At 41.3% G+C, this 22,773-nt stretch overlaps 1 pseudogene; it reads left to right on the top strand.

The window, feature by feature from the left end:
* The first annotated feature begins 374 nt into the window (after nucleotides 1-374).
* LOC140481722 (5S ribosomal RNA) lies at nucleotides 375-483 on the top strand (annotated as a pseudogene).
* Nucleotides 484-22,773: the final 22,290 nt, after the last annotated feature.

The following is a 22,773-nucleotide window of genomic DNA, read 5'->3' as shown; positions in this document are numbered from 1 at the left end:
TAATATATGTAAATAAGAATGATCAGTGCAATACCCATTAATCTGGGCCTCCAACGTGCCAGCGGTAATTTAGAGTAAATAAAAGATATTTAACTTCTTGCCATTTTGAATAAAACTGACTGAAGGCTTTATTTTGGAGCCATCAGCAACTTTGAATGAAAGAACATTTTTTACAGTGTCTTCCATGACCTCAGGATATTTCAAAGCATTGTACAGACAATGAAGTGGTTTTGAAGTATGGCATTAGTTAGGATGTAAGAAATGCACACTGCCAGATCTCATAAAGAGCAATGACTGAGGCATAGACGACGGGTTTTCAAGTAGTGTTTCAGGATCTTTAATGCCACCATGGAAGGTAGGTTTTGTTACCTAAGGCCTACGGCCATACTAGCCTGAAAACATTTGATCTCAGCTGCTAAGCAGACCTAGGCCTGGTTAGTACTTGGATGGGAGACCGCCTGGGAATACCAGGTGCAGCAGGGTTTTAAAATCGGTGGCACAGTGGTTAGCACTGCTGCCTCACAATGCCAGAGACCCAGGTTCTATTCCCGCCTCAGGCGACTGACTGTGTGGAGTTTGCAAATCCCCCTGTCTGCGTGAGTTTTCTCTGGGTGCTCCGGTTTCCTCCCACAGTCCAAAGATGTGCAGGTTAGGTGAATTGGCCATGCTAAATTGCCCTTAGTGTTAGGTGAAGAGGTAAATGTAGGGGAATGGGTCTGGGTGGGTTGCGCTTCGGCGGGTCGGTGTTGACTTGTTGGGCCGAAGGGCCTGTTTCCACACTGTAAGTAATTTAATCTAATTCAAGAAATGACACCAGTAATAATGATAATGGGGTATCAGCCTTTATTAGGAAAATGATTTTCTTATTCGTCATTGGATTCTCTTCTGCTCAGATTATGTGTTCCTGTTTTGGGACTGGAACTTGGAGTCACATTTTTCTAACTCAGAAGTAGAAAAATCATCTAATGAGTCACAGTTAATATGAATTGATGGTTTGTGTTCCAGAGGAACTTTCAAAGTCTTTTTCTGAAGTTGCTCTTGGGTAGAGTTGAACTTACGTCGTATGGCCTGTGGGCCTTTGACGCTTCTGGAATATTCTTTGAAGCATAGTAAGAGATTCTGAGTTTGCAGAATTTGCAGATGGTATATTCTTGTCCTCTAGTTTAATAAAGGAAGAACAGTAAAAATGGAGGAAAAGACATCTGAAGCAGAATTTCAGAAGACATTTCCAAAAATATATATTCCCCAAAGATCTCGCATATCATGAAAGTTTTATGAAAATCTTAATGAGTTTTTCTATGCTTCAGAATTGAGATAAAGCAAAACAATGCTTTACTGCATGAGGTCCAGGGCTAGTTATCCAGAGCTCCAAACTCATGTTCTAGGGGCATGGGTTCAAATCACAACATAGTCATTTGTAATTTGAATTCAATTAATAAACTAAGAATTAAAAGAGGAATTTCTAAAAGTGAAGTTGTGTTTATCTGACTTCCTGGAATGTTTTGAAGAGCTAACAGGAAGACTCTGTGGGGGTAATGTTTAGATGTGGTATACATGGATTTGCCGAAGATGTTTTGATGCAGTGCCTCACAAACAGACTTGTGCAGAGATTTACAGGTTATTAACCACAAGGAACAGTGGCAGCGTGGATACAAAATTGACAAAATGATACAAAACAGAGTGCAATGGTCAATAGATATATTTCAGGCTGGAGGAAAATTTGTAGTGAAGTTCCCCAAAGGTCAGTATTTGAATTTTTGCTTTCCTTGGGACATATTAATGATCTGGATCTTGGTGTGCAGGGGCCAATTTTAAAGTTTTTAAATGACCTGAAACCTGTAGGAAGTAAAAGCTGTGTGGTGGCTGGTGTAGAACTTCAAAAGGGCTTGGACAAGTTGTGAAGGTAGTGGGTAGTTGGCAGATGAGCATCAATGCAGAGAACTTTAAAGCGATGCATCGTCTTCAGAAGAACATTGCAGGGTAACATAAAATAGGGGGTACAATTCTAAAAGGAGTGGGGGAGCAGAGGGACCTGTGTGCATATGTAACAGATCCTTACAGAATATGTGGAGAGAGCTGCTCATGAAGCACACCATGCCCTCAGCTTTATTAATAGGAGCACAGAACACAAAATGATGTTGGAGGAGAAAGTGAGGACTGCAGATGCTGGAGATCAGAGCTGAAAATGTGTTGCTGGAAAAGTGCAGCAGGTTAGGCAGCATCCAAGGAGCAGGAGAATCGACGTTTCGGGCATGAGCCCCACTCCAGCCTGTCACCCTCACCTTGACCTCCTTCCACCTATTGCATTTCCAACGCCCCTCCCCCAAGTCCCTCTTCCCTACCTTTTATCTTAGCCTGCTGGACACACTTTCCTCATTCCTGAAGAAGGGCTCATGCCCGAAACGTCGATTCTCCTGCTCCTTGGATGCCGCCTGACCTGCTGCGCTTTTCCAGCAACACATTTTCAGCACAAAATGATGTTGAACTTGTATAGGGCATTTGTTTAGACCTCAACTGGTGGATTGTGTACAGTTGTGAAAGCACAGGAAGGATTTGCAAGAATGCTTCCAGGAATGAGAAACTTTAATTATGAGGATAGATTAAAGACATTGAGACTGTTCTCTTTGAGGAAGTGATCTGATAGAGGTTTTCAAAATCATGAGTGGGCTGGATAAAAAGCACAGGGAGAAGCTGTTCCTGCTCAAGAATAAGAGGGTATAGATTTAAAGTAAACATGCAAAAGAAGCAAGGATGTTATAAGAAACAATTTTTTCACACAGCGAGTTCTTGGGGTATGGTGTGATCGATGTGGATGTAGGTTCAATTGAAATATTCAAGAAGGATGGTAATTTGGATTCAAATAGGGTAGGGGGCAGGAAGTATGAGGTATCGATACTCATTTGAAGAATGAGGCTGGTATGATGGGCTGATTGGCCTCCTTCTGCGCCTTAACGATTCTATGAAAATCAAGTTCAATGTTGACCACTAGACATTGTCAATTGCTGTAAATAAAAATCTGGTTCACTAATGCACTTTACTTCCTTCAGAAAAGAAAAGTCTACCATCCACACCTGGTATGCCAGGCCTGCAGCGTAGTGATTGACTCTAATATGCCATAGCAAATGATTGAGTTCTATCTATATATATTTAAAATATGGCAAGAGTTCAAAAAGGCAGCTTACACCACATTCACAGGGAGCAATAAATAGTACCCCAGCCAGTAACATCATTGTCTGTATTCATGGAAGTTACCCAAGGTTTTTATTAATCAGCACCTATGGGACCAGGAGTGTACCAGTTGATCAAATATTCTGGCTGATCAAGAGGTCCACGTGATCAATGCAAAAACACACACTAAGCAACAGAAATGTTATGCAGGGACATACACATCACTGTTAGACTTTATTTACAGCATAAACCACTTAAACAAAAATGCAACCTTGCCTTAAGTAAAATTGACCAGTAGACAGCCTTCTCACTCACACCTTCAAATGACTACTTGGATATTGCAGAGATCATGATAATACAATAAACTTCAGGTACATGTGGCAATTTTTGCCAGTTAATCAAGAGTACTGGTTCATATGGTGCTGTACCACCATGCTCAAATTTCATCAGGCAATCTCATCTCAGCCAATTACACTGAGTTGTGGAAAATGGGGATTTTGTACAGCACCATCTCATGAGCGTCCTGGATACATATTCTCCTGGAGACAAATAAAGGGCACACCTTTTCAGAACCAGACATGAGAATAACTCAGAGCTAGGTAAATTATGACGTTTTCTCCATTGCTGGTCTCTCCAATGACAGCATGTATGTTGCAACTTCGCATATATAAAAAAAACTTCAATTCTGGAAGAGGGAAGGATTCTGTTATTTGAATACCCAGACTACACAGGATCATAGAATTTGCAATGCATAATGAAGCTATCTGGCCGATCATGATTACTTGGAAAAGCTGTCCAGTTAGGCTCAATGAGTTGACTCCTGTGGTGAGGAGATTGGACTATACTTATTGAAGTTTCAAAGAATGAGATGGAATCTTATTGAACCATATCAGATTTTGTAGGGACCTAACAGCGTTGTTGCTTAGATAATTTTGGCGCTTTTTAGGGGAAATCTAGAAATAGGGAATATAGTTTCAAAATGTTGACTGACCCATTTATGACAAGGATGAGGAGGAATTTCCTTGCTTGGGGGGGGGGGGGGGGTTGTTAATCTTTAGAATGCACTACTTCAGAGAGCAGTGGACGCTGAGTCATTGAATATGTTCAAGGCTGAGTTGGACAGCGGTTTGATCTAGAAAGAACACTAAGGTCATGACTGTTAGGCAGAAAAGTGATGTTTAAGCCACAGTCAGATCAAACATGATCTAACTGAGTCAGACCAGACTCAAGAAGTCATATAGCTTACTCCTGCTTTTATTTCTTGTGTCTTTATGTCCCTCAATGAGAGCATAGATGTTGTCTTTGTGTGATTGGAAATGAGGTAACTCTGTGTTATTGGTGATCTCAACACTAGATCATGTCAAGGGATATAAATTTTGTTTTTGCAGTACATTATCAGTTCAAACAGCTTCATATTATTTTGGAGCCAAGTTATGAATGGACTTTTAAAGTAAAACAAAGAGGTTTTATTGTTCCTTAAGCTCTTCAGTATTACGTGTGGCTGAGGGGTAGGAAATGTTGAGTATAGGAGTTGGGAGGCCATGTGGTGGCTGTACAGGACATTGGTGAGGTCAGTTTCAGAATACTGCGTGCAGTTCTGGTCACCCTTCTATAGGAAGGATGTTGTGAAACTTAAAAGGGTTCAGAAAAGATTTACAAGGATGTATCCAGGGTTGGAGGGTTTGAGGTACAGGGAGAAGCTGAACAGGCTGGGGCTGTTTTCCCTGAAGCGTTGGAGGCTGAGGGGTGAACTTAAAGAGGTTTATAAAATAATGCAGGGTATGGATAGAGTAAACAGACAAGGTCTTTTCCCTGGGATTTGTAGAGGGGTCCACAAATGGAGCGTGTAGATTTAGCGTGAGAGGGGAAAGATTAAAAAAAAACTTGGGAGTGACGTTATCACATAGAGGGTGGTGTATATATGGAATGAATTGCCAGAGGAAGTGGTGGAGGCTGGTAAAATTACAGCATTTAAAATGGTGGGTATATGAATAGGAAGGGTTTAGACAGATATAGGTCAAATGTTGGAAATGGTACTAGATCAGATTGGAATGTCTGGTTGGCATGGATGAGTTGGACTGAAGGGTCTGTTTCTACGCCATATGACTCAATGACTCTAAGTGATAGGTTGACATTCTGAAACCCCATTTGTGCAACCTTAGCCCATGACTCAGACTCACACTTCAGCACAGCGTTACTATGAGATGTTACTAACAGAGGGGACATTTTTCAGGTGAGATGTTAAATTAAGATCTAGTGCCTCTTCTGAGTGGATATAAAATAGTCCATGTCTCAATTTGAGTTATTGTGGTGACCTGCTCAATGCCTACCTTTCAAATGTTATGAAGATGTGTTATTAGATTAGATTAGATTAGATTACTTACAGTGTGGAAACAGGCCCTTCGGCCCAACAAGTCCACACCGCCCCACCGAAGCGTAACCCACCCATACCCCTACATCTACATTTACATTTACATTTACCCCTTACCTAACACTATGGGCAATTTAGCATGGCCAATTCACCTGGCCTGCACATCTTTGGACTGTGGGAGGAAACCGGAGCACCCGGAGGAAACCCACGCAGACACGGGGAGAACGTGCAAACTCCACACAGTCAGTCGCCTGAGGCGGGAATTGAACCCGGGTCTCAGGCGCTGTGAGGCAGCAGTGCTAACCACTGTGCCACCGTGCCGCCCACAATATTTTATCTAAAATATTAATTTATAATGTTATTGGCCGACTGTAATGATTCATTAATTTGTAATGTCATTGGCTAGATTTGTGTGTGTGTGTGTGTGTGTGTGTGTGTATGGAGCTTATTGAAGAGAATTCTCTTCAAAGTAGAGGACACTGGAAGCTAAAACATGCATTTGTGAAGAACAAAAGCTGCAGGATGGAGACCCCACATCAACAAAGTTTTCAGACAAGAAACATATGAACCAGTTTGTGTGTAATAATTGCAGATACTCAGAGAGAAATTGCCACAGGGAGAGTTTGGATTCTCGTGTCCTTAAGTTACAAGAACAACCTGAGTCTCACTGGTTCAGTTGTTGCCTCATTTCTTCGGCTGTGGCGACGTTTGTAGATATTCTTGAGTTCCTGGTGAATGGTTGTTCCCCAAATTAGATTTTTCACAGGGCACTGACTTCAAGATTGAGAGAGGCAGAGAGAGAGAGAGAGAGAGAGATAATGTCTTCCACTTCTTCAAATCTATTATTCCTTGGCTCTGCATCGCTGCCCAAAAGCAGCTGTTAAAATATATTTTATATATTTATTTTATTTATTCACTGCGTATTATGGAGTCTTGTTCCATTGCCATTCTCAAGTGGCTGATCTTGACTTCCATCACCATGGTAAACAGTCAGAAACGTACATATCGGACGATGCAAATTAGTGTTTCATTATCTTAATTGTATTAATTTGTGCTCAAAGTGATCAGCTTTTTACGAATGGTTTCATGAGCTTAACTCAACCTGATTAAGCGAACACAGCTGTTATTTTATGACACTATTTGTCCTCTTTTAAAAAAACACGAACTCATAAAAACTTCAGGTTTTGAACAGGTGATGGAAATTAAATAGTCTTTTTTTAGCTCTCAATTGTAACATTCACCAGAAATGGAACATATCTTAAAGGAAAAGTTCGAACCAACAGCACAGTCTGCAGTTGAAGAGAATTCAACCAGTCCTAACCGAACCAATGAGAAAGCTCAGCACTAGTTGTGTGTAAGGTGATTTGGAGATGCCAGTGTTGGACTGGGCTGTACAAAGTTAAAAATCACACAACACCAGGTTATAGTCCAACAGGTTTATTTGGAAGTACTGGCTTTCGGAGCGACGCTCCTTCATCAGGTGGTTGTGGAGTATAAAATTGTAAGACACGGAATTTAGCAAATGTTTACAGTGTGATGTAACTGAAATGATATATTGAAAAAGACCTGGATTATCTGTTAAGTCTCTCATCTTTTAGAATGACCATGTAGTTTCCAGAATCCATGCAAGGTTAGAATCAGTCTGACCATTGTGGCACAGACAGCCTCACAGAAAGTTAACACCTTCTTTGGGCCAACATGATACCAATTGTTAAAATGCATTTGAGAATTTAACCTTTAAAAAATGTTTTGCAATTTACATATGAATCAACTGAAACCGACTCATTCTAAAAGATGAGAGATTTAACAAACAATCTGGGTCTTTTTCAATATATAATTTACACTGTAAACTTTTGCTATAAGTTCTGTGTCTTACAATCTTATTCTTCACGATCACCTGATGAAGGAGCAGCGCTCCAAAAGCTAGTATTTCCAAATAAACCTGTTGGATTATAACCTGGTGTTGTGTGATTTTTAACTGTGTGTAAAATGACACTGTGAGGAAGCTTCCCAGCCACTGAATGAAGTGGGCATTGGTGAGAACTTTGGGAGAATTGTGTGAGATTGGGAATCCCCTTACTGCCAAAGCATCTGATTTTACAGTGAAGTGTTGAATGACGAGGTGACATTCTTACTGCTGAGGCATATTAAGGGAGGTGATGGCCTGTTGGTGTTTTCACTGAAATAGTTTTGCGACCCAAGTAACAAGCTGGGGACTTAGGTTCAAATCCTGCCATGGCAGGTGGTTGAATTTGAATTCAATGAAAATCTAGAATTAAGAGTCTAACGATGTTCGTGAACTGATTGTATGAAAGCCCATCTGGTTGACTGATGTCCTTATTTTATCCAGGCTACATGTGACTCCACGGCCATGTGGTTGACTCTTAACTGTACTCTGGGATAGGCAATAAATGCTGGCCTAGCCAGTGACACCCTCATCCCAAGAATGGATAAAATAAAAAATTGTGTGATTAGCATCCTCTTTAATATGCCATCTTACATCAGAGGGATGCAGTTCCCATTCTCCCACATGCCAGGTAGAAACAAAGCAACGAGGTAAAAACAATGACTGCAGATGCTGAAAACCAAATACTGGATTAGTGGTGCTGGAAGAGCACAGCAGTTCAGGCAGTTTGCTGTGCTCTTCCAGCACCACTAATCCAGAAACAAAGCAACACCAATTCCTGAAATGAGTGTCAGAACTCTGGCTCACTCACTTATTCCTCTGACTCCAACTTCACTGGGCATGCTCCATAGTTTTGCCTTTTATTAGATACGGCCACAGATAAATCAACTTCTTAGCTCACATGTACAAAGCAGCAGCACAATTTCATAGGATCCCTACAATATGGAAGCAGGCCATTTGGCCCTTTGAGTCTATACTGACCCTCCAGAGAACATCCTACCCCTTACCCTATAACTTTGCATTTTCCACGGTTCATCTGCCTAACCTGCACATCTTTGGACTGTGGGAGGAAACCCAGAGCACCCGGAGGAAACCCACACAGACACAGAGTGGAACTCCACACACACACACAGAGTTACCCAAGGCTGGAATTGAACTGAGTCACTGTGAGGTAGCAGTGCTGACCACTGAGCCACCATGCCACGCCTGGGGTGTATTATATAAGAGTTCTCTTAATAATGATGGGCCCAAATCAAAAGGGCAAAGTGTCTGACTTCACACGACTCCACATGGATGAGATTTGCACAAGCTCAAATTTGACAGTCACATTTACAACTTCAGCTTAACTCCATGATTGTGAAGTTTGTGGATCTTGCTTAATATTCTTCAAATTTAGCCAACTCTTCTGTTTTGTTTTTTTTTTCTGCTTAAATGAGTACATTACTCCAACTTTAGTAACATTCTGCTGCTATCATCGGTATGTAGGTGTCAAAATAATTTTTTTCCCAAGAGCTCCACTTGAAATTTTCCCAAGGCTGACTTCAGATTTTCAGGGCTACTTTTCCATGTTAACACATTTGTTGGATGGCGCAGTCATGTAGTAACAATGCTTCCTGTATTTATATGAACATGTGGGCCTTTTAAATTGATCCAGAAATGGGCTTAGAAGATTTCATGAATATTTTTAATAATAATGAACTCTCTGTTTAACTTAAACAAAGAAAGGGGCAGCACAGGTGGCTCACAGCAATAGAGGCCTGAGTTCAATCCCAGCCTCGGGTGACCATCTGTGTGGAGTTTGCACATTTCCCCGGTATATGTGGGTTTTCACCCAGTGGTCCAGTTTCCTCCCACAGTTCAAAGATGTGCAAGGCAGGGTGGATTGGCCATGTTGAATTGCCCATAGTGTTCAGGGATGTGTAGGCTAGGTGCATTAGCTGAGTGGGGGTTTGATGGTTAGGTGTGAATTCAGTGGGGTGAATCACCTCTATCTGCACAGTAGGGACTCTATATTTCCAAGATACCACCATGTTTAAATAGGTGCAAGACAACAGGCATATGTTAGCAACAAAGGTTTTATTTTCAAAATAAGTGACTCATACCATGAACTTAATACACCAATCAGAGACTGATAAACTCAGAGTAATGCATTCTCATCACACATGCATAAAGCTGAAACTGTTTTATCAGATAATTGCTGCTCTTTTTTAACTGCATTAGAAATCTCAGTTTCAGATTTAAATTTAACAATCAGCAAAGTGTTTGTTACTGTATGATTCTCTCTAGGATTCAAGTACAAAACCTCCTGAGCTAATAGTCGAGGGCAGCACAGTGGCTCAGTGGTTTGTACTGCTGCCTCACAGTGCCAGGGACCTGGTTTTGATTCCAGCCTCGGGCGCCTGTCTGTGTGGAGTTTATCTGCATGTTCTCCCTGTGTCTGTGTGGGTTTCCTTTGGATGCTCTGGTTTCCTCCCACAGTCCAAAGATGTACAGCTTAGGTTAATTGGCCATGCTAAATTGTCCATAGTGTTCAGGGATTTGTGGGTTAGGTGCATTAGTCAGGGGTAAATGTAAAGTAATAGGGCAGGGGAATGGATCTGGGTGGGTTACTCTTCAGAGTGTCAGTGTGGACTTGTTGGGCCAAATGGCCTGTTCCCACACTGTGTAAGGGTTCTATGACTCTATGAAGGTTCCCCTTGCATTTGCAAGGAGCTTACTTTCCCAGTAATTTAAAGTTTTCTTGGATCCAAGTTAGTCTGGTTTTCTTTTGTTGTCAGACTTGAAACTTTTTTTCCGTTGAATCTCTATTTCCCACTTGTTGGCTTCCGCTCTCAGCAAAGTTCTCTTACAGCTCCTTCCCACCCCTCCCCTGTAAACCATCTTACTATCTCCCCTCTCTTAAGCCTCTTACAGCACCTTCCTCCACTGACGGCTCATCCTGTAGACTCCTGCCCTCACCCCAGTCTTGCAGTTTCCGACTACCCCCAGTATCCATCCTGCAGCCTTCTTCTCTCTCCACAATCCTCTTGGGGTTGTAATTTCACTACCCCCACCCCCCCCCCCCCCCCACCCGCCCCCCCCCCCACCCCCGACACATGCCCATCACTGGCAAACATGATGGATGCAGAACAGGACGTGAGCAATCACAGACTCACAGCAGCTGGTGTATCAGCTATTGAAATGTTTTAGCATGCCCATCATTGAGGTAACTTTTCAGATTGATCAGCCCATTGGCAGCGTGGGGACATTCTGGGGTCAGATTCACTTGCTGTCCCTGTGTCTTTTCAAGATACAGCCTTAGAGTTGTACAGCATGGAAACAGACCTTAGTGTTCAATGTACCTATGCTGACCAGATATCCTGAATTAATCTAGTCCTATTTACCAGCAGTTGGCCCATATCCCTCTAAACCCTTCCTATTCATATACCCATCCAGATGCCTTTTAAATGTTGCAATTGTACCAGCCTCCACCACTTCCTCTGGCAGCTCATTCCATACACGCACCACCCTCTGTGTGAAAAAATTGCCCTTCACGTCCCATTTAAATCTTTCACTTCTCACCTGTGCCTACAACTCGAAATCCCATATAGATGATTCCGTTAGAAATTTGTCTTAAGTTTCATTTTGATAATTCTCAGCTCAAATTAATTGGGAATAGAAATGGTTGAACCTCTGATACGCTTGGCATATAAATCTTTAATTTAAATACAATTGTGTGAACTGTACGTGTGAATTTTAACCAGCAATAATTGAGAGATTGGGGTCGGATAAGATATTAATTTTTTTTAAAAAATCATAAATCCGACACTATCCTGCTTTCAACCCATTTCTTTCCAGTTATGATGGATGCAGAACAGGACGTGAGCAATCAACAGACTCACAGCTGGTGTATCAGCTATTTAAATGTTTTAATGAAACTGCCAATTGTACAGTTAACCTGCTCCCTAATTTTAACCCTGGCTGGTTGAATCTCCAACAGGTCAGAAAACCTGAGAGCTTAAAGAAGTCCTTTAGGGCAAAGATCTCTGGATTCTTACAGCAAACTGTGAGCCCAGTGGAAAAAAGGATACTTCCCACGCCAGACTCTCAGTCTTACCTCAGTCCCTGATGTTGGATGCAAGGAGCACTTTGGGTGGAATAAAGTTCTGCTCCAACCCACACCACCCCACTCACAGGTAACAGATGCAGGATACCGACTTGAGGTCTGTTCCAGAGTACTCAAAGAAAAGCCATCAATCTGTGTGGAACATCCAAAAATATCACAAGCTATGGGCATTCTATCCCAACTCCTCACCACTAATTATCCCCATCAATACTGCGACTGCACTTTCACTTTTAAAATCAGAAACAGCAATAAACACATTGTTAGTAAAATTCTGTTATCTCACTTTTTAGATTAGAATCAATCTAAACAATATGGCAGAGACAGAGAACACAGGGGGCTAACACCTTCAACATATTGTCTATCTAACACCAATTGTTACAGTTAATCTGAGAATGCAACTTTTTAAAAAAAAGTTTTGTAAGTTACACATGAAAAAAGTGAAACTATCATGGTGATTCTAACAGATAAAAGACTCAACAGACAATCAAGGTATTTTTCAATGTATAATTTCAGTTTAATCACACCGTAAACTTTTGGTATAAATTCTGTGCCTTACAATTGTATACTGCTGTGGTTCTGTTCGCCGAGATGGGAATTTGTGTTGCAGACGTTTCGCCCCCTGTCTAGGTGACATCCTCAGTGCTTGGGAGCCTCCTGTGAAGCGCTTCTGTGATGTTTCCTCCGGCATTTATAGTGGTTTGAATCTGCCACTTCCGGTTGTCAGTTCCAGCTGTCCGTTGCAGTGGTCGGTATATTGGGTCCAGGTCGATGTGCTTGTTGATTGAATCAGTGGATGAGTGCCATACCTCTAGGAATTCCCTGGCTGTTCCCTGTCTGGCTTGTCCTATAATAATTGTGTCCTCCACAACCACCTGATGAAGGAGCGGCGCACCGAAAGCTAATGCTTCCAATCAATCCTGTTGGACTATAACCTGGTGTTGTGTGATTTTTAACTTTGTACACCCCAATCCAATACCGGCATCTCCAAATCATTATTAGTAAAAGTTGTGAACATGTTTTCCAATTGTTTAATACTTGCCCTGGCTTGTACTGACAGTCTCAGTATGAGATTGAATAGTTGTCAAGGTGATAGCTCAGAAAATCAAATGTATTTCTAAACTTAGTATTATTGATGTAGAAATTAATTTTGAACACTAAGATATTTGGAAATTGCACATAACATGAATAAGCATGCTCAGAATTGTTACAGACCTGCAAGTCCCTGCATGTTTAGAGTGTCAATAAACTTCACAATAATGGGCATAATGTGAGCTTTGAAAATGAGGACAATGAAAGCATCAGCATTTATTTTAATAAAATTAGTGATTCATCTTGAAAATATGTTCTTGTAAGAGTCATGCCTTGTTGAATATGAAGTTGTATGATTATTGTGGGAGACCACTCTCAACAAGTGCTTTTAAAAATAAGCACCTACTTACAAAAGGAGAATAATGTATTTTATACGTAAATTTGATTTTGAAATGGAGAATAGTTATTTTTATTTAAGGGCTCATAATAATAACTATCCTATCAAAGTGCCTTATATTATGTCTATGTATTAACTCCTTCTGCCAATGATTTGTTGAATGTGCAAAAGGAAAATAGTGAGGATGCTGTAAAACTGTATTTTAAACAGGAATCTTTGGAAATATTCAAAGGGTTTGGCAGCAATGGATGAGATCTGCAATCTTCCATCAGAACTAGCTGACGACAAAGTTTAGAACATAGATCAAAGAACATAACAGCACAGTACAGGCCCTTCAGCCCTCGCTGTTGCACGGCCCTGTGAAACCAATCCAAAGCCCACCTATCCTATGCTGTTCCATTTTCGTCCATATGACTATCCAATGACAATTTAAATGCTCTTAAAGTTGGTGCATTCCACACCCTTACTACTCTCTGAGTAAAGAACCTACCTCTGACAACTGTCCCTTATCTATCATCCCTCAATTTAAAGCTATGTTCCCTTGTGCTAGCCATCACCATCCGAGGAAAACGGCTCTCACTGTCCACCCTACCTAACCCTCTGATTATCTTGCATGTCTCAATTAAGTCATCTCTCAACCTTCTTCTCTCCAACAAAAACAGCCTCAAGTCCCACAGCCTTTCCTCGTAAGACCTTCCCTCCATACCAGGCAACATCCTAGTTGAACTCTTTCCAAAGCTTCCACATCCCTCCTATAACGCAGTGAGCAGAGCTATCCTCAATACTCCAAATGTGGCTGCACCAGAGTTTTGTACAGCTGCAGCATGACCTCATGGTTCCAAAACTCAATCCCTCTACCACTAAAAGCTAACACACTGTAGGCCTTCATAACAACCCTATCAACCTAGATGGCAATTTTCAGGGATCTATGTACATGGACACCGAGATCTCTCTGCTCATCTGCACGACCAAGAATCTTACCATTCTCCCAGCACTCAGCATTCCTGTAACTACTTTCAAAGTGAATCACCTCACACTTTTCAGCATTAAACTCCAGCCCAGCTCTGCAGCTTATATATGTTCCTCTGTTGCCTACAGCTACAGCCTACAGCCTACAGCTACAGAACATCCTTCAGCACTATCCACAACTCTAGTGTCATTCGCAAATTTACTAACCCATCCTTCTCTGCCCTCATCCAAGTCATTTATAAAATGACAAGCTACAGTGGACTTAAAACAGATCCTTGTGGTACACCACTAGTAACTAAACTCAAGGATGAACATTTCCCATCAACCACCACTCTCCGTCTTCTTTCAGCTAGCCAATTTCTGATACAAACCATTAAATCACCCTCAATCCCATGCCTCCGTATTTTCTGCAGTAGCCTACCGTGGGCAACCTCATCAAACGTCTTACTGAAATCCATATGCACAACATCAACTGCTTTACCCTCATCCATCTGTTTGGTCACCTTCTCAAAGAACTCAATAAGTTTGTGAGGTATGACCTACCCTTCACAAAATCGTGTTAACTATCCATAATCAAATTATTCCTTTTCAGATGATTATAAATCCTATTTCTTATAACCTTTTACAACACTTTACCCACAACCGAAGTAAGGCCCACTGGTCTATAATTACCAGGGTTGTCCCGACTCCCCTTCTTGAACAAGGGGACAACATTTGCTATCTTCCAGTCTTCTGGCACTATTCCTGTAGACAATGATGACATAAAGATCAAAACCAAAGGCTCTGCAATCTCCTCCCTGGCTTCCCAGAGAATCCTCGGATAAATCCCCTCCTGCCCAGGGGACTTATCTACTTTCACACGTATCAGAATTGCTGACACCTCCTCCTTGTGAACCTCAATCTCATCTAGTCTAGTAGCCTGTATCTCAGTATTCTCCTCGACAATGTTGTCTTTTTCTAGTGTGAGTACTGATGAACAACATTCATTTATCACTTCCCCTATATCCTCTAACTCCATGCAGAACCTCCAACTACTACCCTTGATTGGCCCTAATCTCACTCTCGTCATTCTTTTATTCCTGACATACCTATAGAAAGCCTAAGGGTTTTCCTTGATCCTATTCACCAAAGACTTCTCATGTACCCTCCTGGCTCTTCTTAGCTCTCTCTTTAGGTCTTTCCATGCTGACTTGTAACGCTTACGTGCCCTAACTGAGCCATCACATCTCATCTTAACATAAGCCGCCTTCTTCCTCTTGACAATAGATTTAACTTCCTTAGTAAACCACAGCCCCTGCACTCGACAACTTCCTCCATGTCTGACAGGTACACACTTATCAAGGATCCGCAGTAGCTGTTCCTCAAATGAGATTAGATTAGATTCCCTACAGTGTGGAAACAGGCACTTCGGCCAACCAGTCCACAACGACCCTCCGAAGAGTAACCCCCCCAGACCCATTTCCCTCTGACTAACGCACCTAACATTATGGGCAATTTAGCACGGCCAATTCAACTAACCTGCACATCTTTAGACTGTGGGAGGAAACCGGAGCACCTGGAGGAAACCCACGCAGACATGGGGCGAATGTGCAAACTCCACACAGACATCTCCATAAGCTCCATATTTCTATAGTACTCATCCCCTGCAGTTTCCTTCTCCATTCTATACATGTTAAATCTTGTCTAATCGCATTGTAACTGCCTTTCCCCCAGCTATAACTCTTGCCCTGCAGTATATACCTATCCCTTTCCATCACTGAAGTAAACATAACCAAATTGTGGTCACTATCACCAAAGTGCTCACCCACCTCCAAATCTAACACCTGGCTGGGTTCATTACCCAGTACCAAATCCAATGTGGCTTCGCCCCTTGTTAGCTTGTCTACATACTGTGTCACGAAGCCCTCCTGCACACACTGGACAAAAACTGACGCATCTAAAGTACTTGAACTATAATATTCCTATTCAATATTTGGGAAATTAAAGTCCCTCATAATAACCACCCTGTCACTCTCGCTCCTATCGAGGATCATCTTTGCAATCCTATCCAGTACATCTCTGGAACTATTCGGAGGCCTAAAGAAAACTCCCAACATGGTGACCTCTCCTTTCCTGTTTCTAATCTCAGCCCATACTACCTCAGTAGACAAGTTCTCAAACATTCTTTCTGCAACTGTAATACTGTCCTTGACGAACAATGCCACACTACCCCCTCTTTTACCATCTTCCCTGTCTTTGTCCATCTAGGTGGTAGTGGTCATATCTCTGTAAGATTCTATTGAAGGAGGCTTGGTGAATTATGAGTGGTGCACACTGCTCCTCCTGAGTGTTGGTCGTAGAGGAAGTGGACGTTTGTGCAGGTGATGCCACCCAAGCAGCATCTTTGTCCTGGATGGTGTCAAGCTCCTCAAGTATTGTTGGAGATGCATTCATCTTACAAACTAGAGTTTTCAATCATATCCCTGACTTGTGCGTTGTAGATTTTGGACAGGTTTTGAGGAGTCAGGAACTGAGTTATTCATTGTAGAACTTATAGCCTATCACCTGCTGTCATTGACGTAATATTTATATGGCTAATTAGTTTAGTTTCTGATCAATGGTAACCCCAAGATGCTGATAGTGGGCGAGTCAGTAATGGAAATGCAATTGAATGTCAAGAGGTGATGGTTAGATTCTTACTTGTTGGAGATGGTCATTGACTGGTACTGTGGTACAAATAAACTGACATATAAATGAGGCAGCATTAACTAGTAAAGAGATGTTAATATATGCAAAAAAGAGCCTTGCCATTCACTGATGGGATTTTCATCTCATTGTTAAAACCAGGGGTGGAAAATTGGACTTTGAGAATCTTAACTTTTCGATTTCACTATATTTTGTTCAAACAATTAAAGGGTTGGGAAAGTTTTGTCCATTCTGTTTTATAAAATGCTTTTATATCAGACACAGGTGATCACAGTTATTTGAAATAAAAGAAGAACTACAGATGGTGGACACAGAGAGAAAAACATGGAGAGAAGGGGAGAGAGATGAACTGAGAGAGACAGACACATTAAAGAAAAAGGAGAGATAAATAAAGAGAGAAAAAGAGAGAGAGTGAGAGATGGCATTGTCAATGAGGTGTGATCCTGAGAATGATTATGTAAGGCTGTTGCTTGACTTGTCTAAGAGACAACTCTCTCAATTTTTAATCTCAGCCATAGGTTTTAGTCAGGAGGACTTTGCAGGGTTAGCAGGGCTATGTTTGTCAGTGTTTCGGGTGCCGATGTAAAATTGGGTAGATCCACTGTATCTGCAATTCATGTTAGCTCAGCAAATATTTCAGCTCTCTTTCTACAAAAGAAACAAGAATAAATTGAATAGTGCCTACTCTACGATTGGTCTCATGTACTTCCAATGACTGACTTGCCACTGGCTGAAGCCTGGATGTGGGTCTATGTTCACTCAACTGAAAGGTGTTGAGACAAGAAAATGACAAGCAACAGGAGAACAGTGAACATATGAGTGTTGCTGACCATGAACATGCCCATATTGCCAGGAATATAGGGGTATTTACTTAGGAGAAAACACACGATGCTTTCATGAATTTCTGCTGACACTGAATTAAGCAGTGGTTCCAACTCAATGGACTCAGCTGCTTTACTTCATGTCTGAAATTCTCTGTGTCCATTTGTGGATCTATAACAAAGCATTCTCCTTGTTACTGAAGTAACTAGCAGTGCACTCAAAATCAGCTTTGGAGTAAAAGATGCAGAAGACTCTACAACTACGCTCGCTGTATCTGAATAATTGTTCTTGTTTAATATTTTGCAATTTTCTACCTACTTTCACGTGGGAAGATTATGTGACCCATAGGAGACAGCTGCTGCTGCTGTAAATTGCAGTTTCTGATATGAATGACGATGGGAGTCATAGAGTCATACAGCACAGAAACAGATCCTTCATTCCAACCAGTCCATACCAACCATAATCCCAAAATAAACCAGTCCCACCTGCCTCCGCCTGGCCCATATTCCTCCAAGGCTTTATCCCTATAATGATCCAAATATCTTTTAAACATTGTAACCATATCAGCACCCACCACTTCCTCTGGAAGTTGATTCCACATACGAACCACTCAGTGTGTAATAGAAATGCAGCCCACCCCCAGGTCTTAAACTCTTTCTCCTCTCACTTTAAAAATATGCCCGTAGTCTTGAAGTCCCCCACCTTAGGGAAAAGACACCTGCTATTCACTTTATCTATATCCTTCATGGTTTTATAAACCTCTACAAGGTCAGCTTTCAACATCCTATGCTCCAGTCCCAGTCTATCCAGCCTCACCCTATAATTCAACTCTCCATTCCTGGCAACATCCTGGTTAATCTCTCCAGCTTAATAACATTTCCTCCAATAACAGGCAGACCAGAGCTGGCTGGACCATTGATGCTTGATAAGGTTACTTTAGCAGCATCTTCAAAATCCATACTCTTTACTATCTTGATGGAAAAAGACAATATCTGCAAAGATGCACAACCACCTTGAAGCCAGACACCAGACTGGCTTGAACACTTTTGCTATTTATCCACTTTTTTGTTGAGTAAAAATTCTTGATGAATACGATTGCGAAAGTACCTTGAAGCCAGACTGCAGCAGTTCAACAAGATCGACTAAACAAGACAACTATCAGTGAGTAATAAATGCTGGCCTTGCCGATAATGTCTACACTCCAGCAATAATTAAACTTTCATTTTGTCCTTTGGACATCTGTCCTGTTCACATAACCTAATAACAAATGTTGTTGCCACAATTAATGGGCCATACTATTCATGGGGCTTTCTCCTGCTGCGCTTTTCCAGCACCACACTTTTCAACTCTGGTCTCCAGCATCTGCAGTCCTCACTTTCTCCTCCATGGGCTTTCTCCTGTCCATTACATGGCAACCTCGATTATCTGAACATCGATTATCCAAATTTCGGATTATCTAAGCAAGATCTCAAGGTCCCGATGTTTGGGTAAACCGTGTTATCTGAACATTCTATTATCTGCCAAAATACTCCCACCCCCTACCGTGTCATTCAGATAATTGAGGTTGCCCTATATTTTAGTGGATTGGATCGTTTATTTAAAATCAATGGATGAAGGCCTACACTGAATAGCAGGTAGAGCAATATACTTTGAACACATGAAATGTACATTCACTAACATCACCAAGAGTAATTTTTAAGTGGATCATTGGCAAAGCCTAGCTTGCATTTTATTTTAGTCCAGGTTATCATTGGACTGTTCAGTACTTTAACTTCAAGCTGAAACCTTACAATCACACAGAAAAAAAAATCACACCAGCCTCTCCAGAATGTTTTTCAAGTACATCGCCTAAGAAGTATAAAAATGACGTACATTTCAAAGTGGGTTGCTGTCAGTGGCAATGGGTGCATTGGCTGGAAGAAAGCCATTTCATTTCCAAAATTCTTTATGGACTGATAAATTATATTAAACACAATCTAAAAGTAGTGCCCTGTCATGATCAATTATTTTAATGACGTTGAACAATGTCAGGTTTTATGACACTTTCCTTCTGCTCCAAGTAATCCTCCAGAATAAGAATTATTTTATTTAGATTTAATATGGTTTCAAAATGAAACAGCCAATCTGCTTTACAGAAGAAAATGAAATGAAAGTAGCATTCAAATAAAAAGAAAACCAACGACTGAAAATCCCAGGCATAAAAACCTAAATTCAAAGAGATTCATGAAGAAGAGAGTTACATGGAAATTAGAAAAAAAAACAGTGAAATAATGGCCTACAATAATTACACAACAATGAATTATTAATGCAATCACTTAACTACGTGAGGTTATATAGTAACACTGCATCCAGTTAAAAATAGATTGTTTCCTACTGATTATTGTTACCGTGCTCATTTTCTTTTGTCATTTTTCACCTTCCCTCTTGTATCCCTACCTCTGCCTTTGTGTGTTTACTTTGATATTTTCTGTCTGGGTAATGGCAAGTGCAGACAATATATTATTTATCAGGCCATCTCCACATACAGAACTGAATTAGCATTCAGCTTTTATCATTCTCTTTTAGATACTCCACATAGATAAAAACACATTACCGCATAACACCAGTTAAGAGGTTTTCAATTAGATTTGTGGTTTGAAAGTTTGAGTCTAGAAACTAATAGAACGCAAAATGAAGCCGTGTAAAAGACTGGATTAATTGCTTGCATTGTCAAGAGTAAATTATCCCTGCTATGTTGCCTTGCAAACTGACTTCGTCTTGCTAAGAATTTTGTTCTTGCTGTTGTTCAGAATAAAAAACATTTTATTTTACCTACTGTGTTTCTCAAGGAAAAGTGTTTTTATTTTTAATCGTTCTCTTTATTTATGGCATCATTGGCAAGACTGGCATTTGAAATAAAAAGTCATGAGTAATCTCTCTTCTTGAATTATGTTTTGTGTTTCTTGCTAGTTCTGGTCCCCTCTTATTTCTTTCTTTTGTCCTTCTATTTTGCATTCAGGGAACAGCTGTCCTGCCAGTCAAACTTCATCTCGAGACATACAGTCATAGAATCTTACAGTCCAACCTGTTCATGCTGAACATAATCCCAAACTAAACTAGGCCCACCTGCCCAATCCTGGCCCATGTCCCTCCAAGGAGAAAGTGAGCACTGCAGATGCTGGAGATGAGAGCTGAAAAATATGTTGCTGGAAAAGCACAACAGGTCAGGCAGCATCCAAGGAACAGGAGAATCGACTTTTCGGGCACAAGCCCTTCTTCAGGGAAGTCCTTCTTCCTGAAGAAGGGCTTATGCCCGAAACGTCGATTCTCCTGTTCCTTGGATGCTGCCTGACCTGCTATGCTTTTCCAGCAACACATTTTCAGCCATGTCCCTCCAAACCTTTCCTATTTCTGTACTTAACTAAATGTCTTTTAAACGTTGTATCAACATCCACCACTTTCCAAGGAAGTTTATTTCATATGCAAACCACCTTCTGTGTAAAAATATTGCCCCTCATGTCTTATTTAAATCCTTCTCCTCTCACCATAACAACATACCCCCAGTCTTGAAATCATTCATTCTAGGGAAAAGACAGCTACCATTAACCCTTTTCGTACCCCTCAGGATGTTATAAACTTCTATAAGGTAATTTCTCAAACTCCTACACTCCAATGAAAAAATATTTCCTGGTCCCATTGTCACTCCATTGGATTTGCACCATGAATTTATTCTGTCACACTCTCTTTCCTATTACACATTTTTCCTTTTGCTCCACTCACACAGACCTACTTTCCAACTTACCAAACTTTCCCTGTGATGATGTCAACTCACAGACCTGTAATATTAACATGAAACATAGATGCTGGCCAGTCCTGCTGAGTGTTTCTAGCAGTTTATGTTTTTATTTCTTGCTGATCCACTGCAGTCTTCGGGATGAAAGTAATCGCACCATGCTACAAAAGCACCATACGGCAAATGTTGGTAATCTGAAACAAAAGGCAGAAAAATGTTGAAAATGCTCAGTATGTCTGACAGCATATATGGAGTGAGAAACTGAGTTAGCCTTTCAAGTCAGTAATCTTTTGTCAGGACTCATTCTTCAGAAATAGAACCTCCCACAGTGCTGTCAGTCGCAGCATTCCAGGATTTTCATCCAACTTCAATGAAGAAACTGTGTTATATATCCAACTCTTTTGATCATTTGTCCAACAGTCAAGAATGTGAGTGCCACTAAGTTACCACTACATTGCACTATCTGACAATGAAGTTTGTTACATGAAAGTATCACAAGAATACAGCATTCGATGTCACAGGGACAAATATCCTCATATCTTCATCTTTGCCAACTTGGCTTCAATGCAAATACATCAACAGCATTCCCACTGGGATACCACCAGAGTTAAAAGTGGCAGAACAGGAAGGGCAGCTTAAAACATCTGAATTAATCTGTTTGAAAATGTATATTGTAGATATTCATTTAAAAGCTCAGAGTATTTTTTTATTGAGTGTCTAGTATTTACCAGGTCCCTGGAGTTTGACTCAATGCTACTCTCCTAGTATTAGGGCAATGTTTCCCCTCCTCGTATCCACTTACATCGTGGGTTAGGCTCAGTTGGCTGGATGGTTGGTTTGCAAAGCAGTGTGTTTCCAATGGCGTAGGTTCAACTCCTGCACTGGCTGAGGTTACCATGAAGGACTGTCCTTCACAACCTGTTGAGGCACAGTGACCCTCAATTTAAACCACCACCACAATCCCCCTCCAGTGAGGGGGCACTATGGTCTATGGCAATGCACAGTTGATCCGATGGACAGGAACAGATTTGACTATGATGTGCTCTTGCTGTTAAATATTGTTATGGACTAGGCCAGACCACTCAAAACATTCTTAAGCAGGCAGCCCCAGACCATAACTTTGCAATTTGTTTCAGTAAACGTACAGTGATAATCAAGATAAAAACAATGACTGCAGATGCTGAAAATCAAATACTGGATTAGTGGTGCTGGAAGAGCACAGCAGTTCAGGCAGCATCCAACGAGCAGCGAAATCAACGTTTCGGGCAAAAGCCCTTCATCAGGAATAAAAGCAAAGGACTCACCTTCATCCCCCTCCATCCACGCATCAATGAATTTAATACACGACGTGACATCGAACAATTCTTCCGTCGCCTCCGCCTCCGAGCTTACTTTCACAATCAGGACTCCCGCCCACCTTCCGAGGACCCCTTCGCCCACCTCCAACACATTGCATCCACCTGGACACCCCGCGCGGGCCTATTACCTGCCCTCGACCTCTTCATTTCCAACTGCCGCCGGGACATTAACCGCCTCAACCTGTCGACCC

This window comes from Chiloscyllium punctatum, chromosome 9 (assembly GCF_047496795.1).
Source record: "Chiloscyllium punctatum isolate Juve2018m chromosome 9, sChiPun1.3, whole genome shotgun sequence".
Classification (NCBI taxonomy): Eukaryota; Metazoa; Chordata; class Chondrichthyes; order Orectolobiformes; family Hemiscylliidae; genus Chiloscyllium; species Chiloscyllium punctatum.
Note: the sequence above shows the minus strand (reverse complement) of the source record. Positions and strands in the feature narration are given on the sequence as shown.